Source organism: Lactuca virosa, chromosome 9 (assembly GCF_052849685.1).
Source record: "Lactuca virosa cultivar CGN04683 chromosome 9, Lactuca_virosa_CGN04683_v6, whole genome shotgun sequence".
NCBI lineage: Eukaryota > Viridiplantae > Streptophyta > Magnoliopsida > Asterales > Asteraceae > Lactuca > Lactuca virosa.
In genome coordinates, this window is record NC_136434.1 from 118,381,081 (window position 1) to 118,389,742 (window position 8,662).

Here is an 8,662-nt window from a genome sequence, read left to right on the forward strand (position 1 = left end):
GTTCAATCACAAACTCAAGATGCGAAGGGAAAAGTCAGTGAACATTCGAAACTATCAAACACTTATGTTTCAGTTCCTTTAGATGATGAAGTAAACTTAATTAATAGTCTCAAAACCAAAGTTTGTGATTGGGTTAAAAGTTCTTCATTTCACTCGAAATTGAAATCTAATTTCCAAGGACCCAAAAAGCCTTGGGTACCTAAAATTTTTCATTGATTACAGGTATTGTGTGACGAGCAATATGATAACAAATGGTGCATTGATAGTGGTTGCTCTCGTCACATGACTGGAAAGAAGGAGAATTTAAGAGATTTTCGAAGTCTCAAAAATGTTGGAGTAGTAAAGTTTGGGAACAATCAAAAGTGTCAAGTCATGGGATATGGAAAAATTACAAATGGAAAATTCACAGTGAATCGTGTTGCATATGTTGAAGGTCTTCAACATAACTTGATTAGTGTTTCTCAACTTGTTGTGGGCACTGGCAATCAAGTTCTTTTCAACGAAGAAGGAAGTGTTATTTCGAATGTTAACACAAACGAAATATTACTGAAATCTAAAAGGAAAGGTGACATGTTCACTTTGGACATCAATCCAATTGTAGGCAAACCAGCAGTATGTCTTCTTTCGAAAGCTACATCTGATTTAAGCTGGTTATGGCATCGAAGACTTTCACATCTCAACTTTCGAAACATAAATAAACTTGTGGTACAAGATCTGGTAAGAGGTTCACCTATACTTAAATTTGACAATGATTATTTATGTGCAGCTTGTGAAGTTGGAAAGCAACATAAACAAGGTCATCCAATCACAATTGATTCGAAAATTGTTGCACCTCTTGAGTTGATACATATTGATTTGTGTGGTCCTTCGACTGTTTCAACTCTCAACAATAAACGGTACATTTTAGTTATTGTTGACGATTTTTCCAGATTTACATGGGTTTATTTTCTCAGGCTCAAATCTGAAGTTGCACAAATTATGATTGACTTTAACAAAAAGATAGAAACCACGTTGAAGAAGACTGTTAGAAAAATCAAGAGTGATCATGGAACTGAATTTAAGAACAAAGTTCTTGATTCATTTTTGGTGGACAAAGGAATTTCGCATAATTTCTCATCACCATATACACCACAACAAAATGGTGTTGTAGAACGAAGGAATCGCTCATTATGCGAAGCAGCAAGAACCATGTTGGGATATGCGAATTTACCTCAATATCTATGGGCTGAAGCTGTTTCAACTGCATGTTTTACTCAAAACCGATCGTTCATTCATCGTCGATTTAATATTACACCATACGAAATTCTGAATAATCGTAAACCTAATGTGAAGTTTTTTCATGTTTTCGGATGTAGGTGTTTTATTATGAATCTCAAGGATCATCTTTCGAAGTTTCAAGCAAAAGCTGATGAAGGAATATTTCTTGGATATTCGCACAATTCAGTGGCATATCGAGTGTTAAATAAGCGAACACGAAAAGTGGAAGAAACGTTCAATCTCACATTCGATGATTATTATGTTAAATCAAATGAGCATAGATTTACGAATCATCCAATTTTACAAGAAACAAAAGTTGAAACTAAATCTATACAAATGGATGATATTGATTATGATTTGATTTTTGGAATTTCAGATCATGCAGTTGATGCTGAAGTTCATGCTCCTGATAATCACATACCAGAATTTTCAAAACTTACTGATGATTCACCATCGACTCCTCAAGAAGGCGAAACTATGAGTGATAGTCCACTGGAGGGGGAGCAATTGGATTCGAATACTTTAGATGATGAAGAGCATTCTTTCGAGGGGGAGAAAGAACAACTGAATGCTGAAATTGAGGGGGAGCATAATGTTGATGATACTTGTTCGAATTTACCTCAATATCTATGGGCTGAAGCTGTTTCAACTGCATGTTTTACTCAAAACAGATCGTTCATTCATCGTCGATTTAATATTACACCATACGAAATTCTGAATAATCGTAAACCTAATGTGAAGTTTTTTCATGTTTTCGGATGTAGGTGTTTTATTATGAATCTCAAGGGTCATCTTTCGAAGTTTCAAGCAAAAGCTGATGAAGGAATTTTTCTTGGATATTCGCACAATTCAGTGGCATATCGAGTGTTAAATAAGCGAACACGAAAAGTGGAAGAAACGTTCAATCTCACATTCGATGATTATTATGTTAAATCAAATGAGCATAGATTTACGAATCATCCAATTTTACAAGAAACAAAAGTTGAAACTAAATCTATACAAATGGATGATATTGATTATGATTTGATTTTTGGAATTTCAGATCATGCAGTTGATGCTGAAGTTCATGCTCCTGATAATCACATACCAGAATTTTCAAAACTTACTGATGATTCACCATCGACTCCTCAAGAAGGCGAAACTATGAGTGATAGTCCACTGGAGGGGGAGCAATTGGATTCGAATACTTTAGATGATGAAGAGCATTCTTTCGAGGGGGAGAAAGAACAACTGAATGCTGAAATTGAGGGGGAGCATAATGTTGATGATACTTGTTCGAATTTACCTCAATATCTATGGGCTGAAGCTGTTTCAACTGCATGTTTTACTCAAAACAGATCGTTCATTCATCGTCGATTTAATATTACACCATACGAAATTCTGAATAATCGTAAACCTAATGTGAAGTTTTTTCATGTTTTCGGATGTAGGTGTTTTATTATGAATCTCAAGGGTCATCTTTCGAAGTTTCAAGCAAAAGCTGATGAAGGAATTTTTCTTGGATATTCGCACAATTCAGTGGCATATCGAGTGTTAAATAAGCGAACACGAAAAGTGGAAGAAACGTTCAATCTCACATTCGATGATTATTATGTTAAATCAAATGAGCATAGATTTACGAATCATCCAATTTTACAAGAAACAAAAGTTGAAACTAAATCTATACAAATGGATGATATTGATTATGATTTGATTTTTGGAATTTCAGATCATGCAGTTGATGCTGAAGTTCATGCTCCTGATAATCACATACCAGAATTTTCAAAACTTACTGATGATTCACCATCGACTCCTCAAGAAGGCGAAACTATGAGTGATAGTCCACTGGAGGGGGAGCAATTGGATTCGAATACTTTAGATGATGAAGAGCATTCTTTCGAGGGGGAGAAAGAACAACTGAATGCTGAAATTGAGGGGGAGCATAATGTTGATGATACTTGTTCGAATTTACCTCAATATCTATGGGCTGAAGCTGTTTCAACTGCATGTTTTACTCAAAACAGATCGTTCATTCATCGTCGATTTAATATTACACCATACGAAATTCTGAATAATCGTAAACCTAATGTGAAGTTTTTTCATGTTTTCGGATGTAGGTGTTTTATTATGAATCTCAAGGATCATCTTTCGAAGTTTCAAGCAAAAGCTGATGAAGGAATTTTTCTTGGATATTCGCACAATTCAGTGGCATATCGAGTGTTAAATAAGCGAACACGAAAAGTGGAAGAAACGTTCAATCTCACATTCGATGATTATTATGTTAAATCAAATGAGCATAGATTTACGAATCATCCAATTTTACAAGAAACAAAAGTTGAAACTGAATCTATACAAATGGATGATATTGATTATGATTTGATTTTTGGAATTTCAGATCATGCAGCTGATGCTGAAGTTCATGCTCCTGATAATCACATACCAGAATTTTCAAAACTTACTGATGATTCACCATCGACTCCTCAAGAAGGCGAAACTATGAGTGATAGTCCACTGGAGGGGGAGCAATTGGATTCGAATACTTTAGATGATGAAGAGCATTCTTTCGAGGGGGAGAAAGAACAATTGAATGCTGAAATTGAGGGGGAGCATAATGTTGATGATACTTGTTCGAATGCAAGCTCAGAAAATGATGAAATATACAAAGATGCCCCTTTGGAATTTGATCCAGCATATCCACCCATGGAAAAATGGACAAGAGACCATCCGAAGGATCAAGTTATTGGGAATCCACAAGAGGGAGTTCTGACAAGAGCTCAAATTCGTGCAAAGAATGAGGTATTGAATACTCATCAAGAATTTTGCATGTTTAATGTTTTCATCTCTAAAATTGAACCAAAAACAATTAAGAATGCAATGGAACACTCAGATTGGGTTGTTGCAATGCAATCGGAGTTGTCTGAATTTGAACGAAACAAGGTTTGGAGATTAATTCCTAAACCTGAAAATGTTTCGATTGTCGGGTTAAAATGGATTTTTAAAAATAAAACCGACAAAGATGGAAACATTATTCGAAATAAAGCCAGACTTGTTGTAAAAGGATATTCACAACAAGAAGGAATCGACTATGAAGAAACTTTTGCCCCTGTCGCAAGACTCGAGGCGGTTCGAATATTTTTGGCTTATGCAGCTCACAAAGATTTTGATGTTTATCAAATGGACGTGAAATGTGCATTTCTTAATGGAGAGCTTGAAGAAACAGTTTATGTGGAACAACCCCCAGGTTTTATTAACGAAGAATATCCTAATCATGTTTATGCTTTAGATAAGGCAGTTTATGGTCTGAAACAAGCACCATGAGCATGGTATGCAACACTTACATCATTTTTGAAACAATCTAAATTTAAACAAGGATCAGTTGATCCCACATTATTTCGAAAGAAAGTGGGGAATCATCTAATGCTTGTTCAAATTTATGTTGATGATATTATTTTTGGCTCGACTGACCCTGCTTTGTCTAGAGAATTCGAAGATTTGATGAAAAGCAAATTTGAAATGAGCATGATGGGAAAAATCAATAATTTCCTTGGATTGAATATTCGTCAAAACAGAGAAGGGATTTTCATTAATCAGGAAAAATATACGAAAAATCTGTTAGAAAAGTTTGGATTGACGAATAGCACAAAGCTTCGTGTACCAATGGCAACAGGCATAAAGCTAACACCATCGTTGGAAAAACCTGCTGTTGATATAACGTTGTATAGGAGCATGATTGGTTCATTACTTTATCTAACAGCAAGTAGACCTGATATCATGTTTTCTGTGTGTCATTGTGCTAGGTATCAGTCTAATCCACGCGAACCACATCTTACTGCAGTGAAGAATATTTTTCGTTACCTTAAAGGCACAATTTCGTTAGGATTGTGGTATCCTTCGAAAACTGGATTCTTCGTTCAAGCATACTCAGATGCAGACTTGGGTGGTTGTAATCTTGATCGAAAAAGCACAAGTGGAGGATGTCAATTTCTTGATGGCAAATTAGTCAGCTGGCAGTCGAAAAAGCAAACGTGTGTGTCAATTTCCACAGCTGAAGCATAATATGTGGCTGCTGCTGCTTGCACTTCGCAAATAACATGGATCCAAAGACTAAACACATAATATGCAATTAATATGAAAAAGATTCCATTATATTGTGATTCTCAAAGTGCAATAAGAATTTGTCATAATCCTGTGCAGCATTCAAAGACTAAACACATAGCTCTTCGTTATCATTTCATTAAAGATCATGTGGAGGATGGAAACATTGAAGTACATTTCGTGAAAACAACTGATCAGTTAGCTGATATATTCACGAAAGCTTTGGATGAAAAATCTCTAATGCGAATAATAGAAGGTCTTGGAATGATCGATGGCAATTCTGTTCCATGCGAAAAAGAAGAATGATAGGCGAAAAAGAATGAATCAGAGGCGCTGAATAAAAGATAACACAAAGTCATTCAGCATTCAGAGGTTACTGTTCATGGTCAACGCTTCGAACGCTTCGAATTCGCATGATTGTCACTTATTTTCAGCGTTGAGTTAATGGTTACTGTTCATAGTCAACGCTTCAAACGCTTCGAATTCGCATGATTGTCACTTATTCTCAGCGTTGAGTTAATGGTTACTGTTCATAGTCAACGCTTCGAACGCTTCGAATTCGTACATTTGTCACTCTTCAAGGAATGCCAAATATTCGTCTGTTTAAAAATCAAAATTTCAAAAAGATTTTCTTTTGTTTTGTCTTTAAATTTTCGAAAAATCAAAATTTCAAAAAGATTTTCTTTTGTTATGTCTTTAAATTTTCAAAAAATTCAAAAAAAAAAAAAAAAAAAATCAAAAAGATTTTATTTTGTTTTGTCCTTAAATTTTCGAAAAATCAAATTGTTGCAGATTATGATGATGATTCAGAGGGGACAATGCAAGCAGTTTTAGGGTCAGGTAAAATTTTTCGTATGAATTAATATGTTTTTCATTATTCGAATTAGTTAGGTTGTCCCTAGAAGCATGCTGCTGCATGTCGTCCAAAGCCTCCATGACTCAATGTGTGTGTACGAAAGCCTTAATGAAATGTTTCGTATGAAAATTTCTTCCCAATCAGGCTTATATTCACATTAGTCTCTGAGCTACCTTACTCTTCTCATAATGAGTTAAGAGTTTCTTGTTTGGTCCAAAACATAACAGAGGTACTTTTCGTGTCTTACACCAATCTTTTTCATCCAAAACATTCTTACACGATCACACACAAAGACGTATATCCGAGAGGTCTCTGATCAAACCCATCGAGACTTAGATATATAAAAACTCTGTGTTTATGATCTGACATCATGAGTCCGTGATGGAAGTGAAACCCAAAAATCTTACAAATTAAGGAATTGACGGGGAACATTGTTCCAGATATATACGAAACTTTTGTTTCTGTACCAATGTTCGAAACTCCAAATCATATTCATTTCGAATGAGTGGTCTTGATCAAGCATTCGAAACCCACGATGTTTGTTACCCAACAAGATCCAGTATACAAATTTTTTTTGAATATGATTTCCGTGTGAGTTTCATTCGAATGTCCTAGTCATGTTAAAATTTTTCAAAGCCGACTTGTCACTGACTACACTGGTCATACAAGTAATTTATGTTATACTTTATCACCTTATGTTTAGGTTGACATGTAACGAAATTTTGAACCTACCCATGAAGCATTCTTAAAAGAAGCCCTTTGATACTTATCAAAAAGTATTCGATTGTAATTCACGGGAACATACACAAGCTGTTGATCATCTCTCTTGATGATTAACGAAGCAACCTTTGCCCGGGGTTTAACTGCCTTCGTGTCAAATTAAATTTTTGACATCACAAAATTTAAAAAAAAAAAAAAAATTTGTTTCTTGTCTAAACTTTCTTTGGCACACTACACACACGAAATCCTTGAGGTTCTGAGTAATACCAACTCAGGCTGATGATTTCGAACATCTGGCAAATGACTTCGCTTTTTATCCCAAAAGTGAAAGAGCCTTGCCTCCATTCGAAGGGTTCTAACGGTTACAATTCTATTAAGGGGATAATGGCAGGCTGTGTATACGTGACGTATGGTATTTTGCCCGGTTTTCCAGGTGATGTGACAGACACTTTTTGACGCATGGCTACCTTTCCGCTGTACAGGTCCGATTTTCAAGGTGCCACGTCGGATCTCATTAAATGCATCCCGCTTCAAATTCAAATCATTTAGGGTTACATATAAAAGGGGGTTCAAGAGTACTTTATACGTTTATGCGATCAAAACTCAAAACTTCCAAAATTCTCTGTTCTTCATCTTTTTCAAACCCTAACAATGGCGACTACTGCTCATGTCGATCCTTCTACTGAAGATACTTCTTCTGCACCAGTTATGAAGATTCAATCTACCAATTATTATGTGGATGGTGAACTTTCTCAATGTCCAGAAGAATTCAAGATGATTATTGTTTCTTTAAAACACTCTGTTTTATCCAAAGCAATGTTCAATTCCTTTTCTGTTCCGGTATCCTGGCTTTCTCAAGCAGGATCTACTGCCACATACAACAAAGCCTCTGATTCGATTACTTTTCACCTAATCAATGACAAAAAGGTTAGGCTTTCCAAGAAACTGTTTTGTCAGATTCTTGACATTCCAAATACACCTCCTTTTGTTGAATTTCAATTCTCCCAAATAATTCATATGTTTAATGAAATGGGATATCAGCCCCCATTGTCAAAGATAAGTGACTTTAAGAAGTCTGGTCTTCCAAAATTATGGAATTTTTTGTTTCGGATATTTTTGCGTTGTTTAACCGGAAGAACAGTTGGATTAGATAAAGGAAGGATGGAGGTTTATGCCATGGTGGCTGGTTTATACTATGATCTTCCAGCAGACTACTCTACACAGCTATGGAAGGAATTCCAAAAAGGAGTAGAACATACGAATGTTGTTCATGGCATTTCGTGTGCTAGGTACTGGAGTCTAATTCTACAACATTTTTACAACAAGGAAGGCATCTTGGTTTCAAATGAAGAAGAGAAGGTTACTTTTCAATCTTATCACTTTCCGAAGGAAGTTGTTGACAATGATGATGAATTTCCAAACGTTGCTCGGATTCCAGACGCGATGCTTAAAAGGGTGGATCCTACGAATCCTATTTTGATTGCATATCTGAAAACATTCGATTCTTCTATTCCTACGGGAATTTTGTTGCCACGAGAAGAAAAGAAGATCAAAAAGTCGAAGAAAGCTGATCCTGCTTCACCTGAAAAGAAAACGAAGGGTTCAACATCCTCTAAATCTTCAAAGAAGAAGACAGAAAATGTTGCAGTGACAGTTGAAGCAACACAAGTGATTGAGCCAATAGTGGAAGAGACTCAAGAGAACGTGATTATTCCTTCGAAAACAGGGATGTTTCGAAGAATCAAGATGAAATCC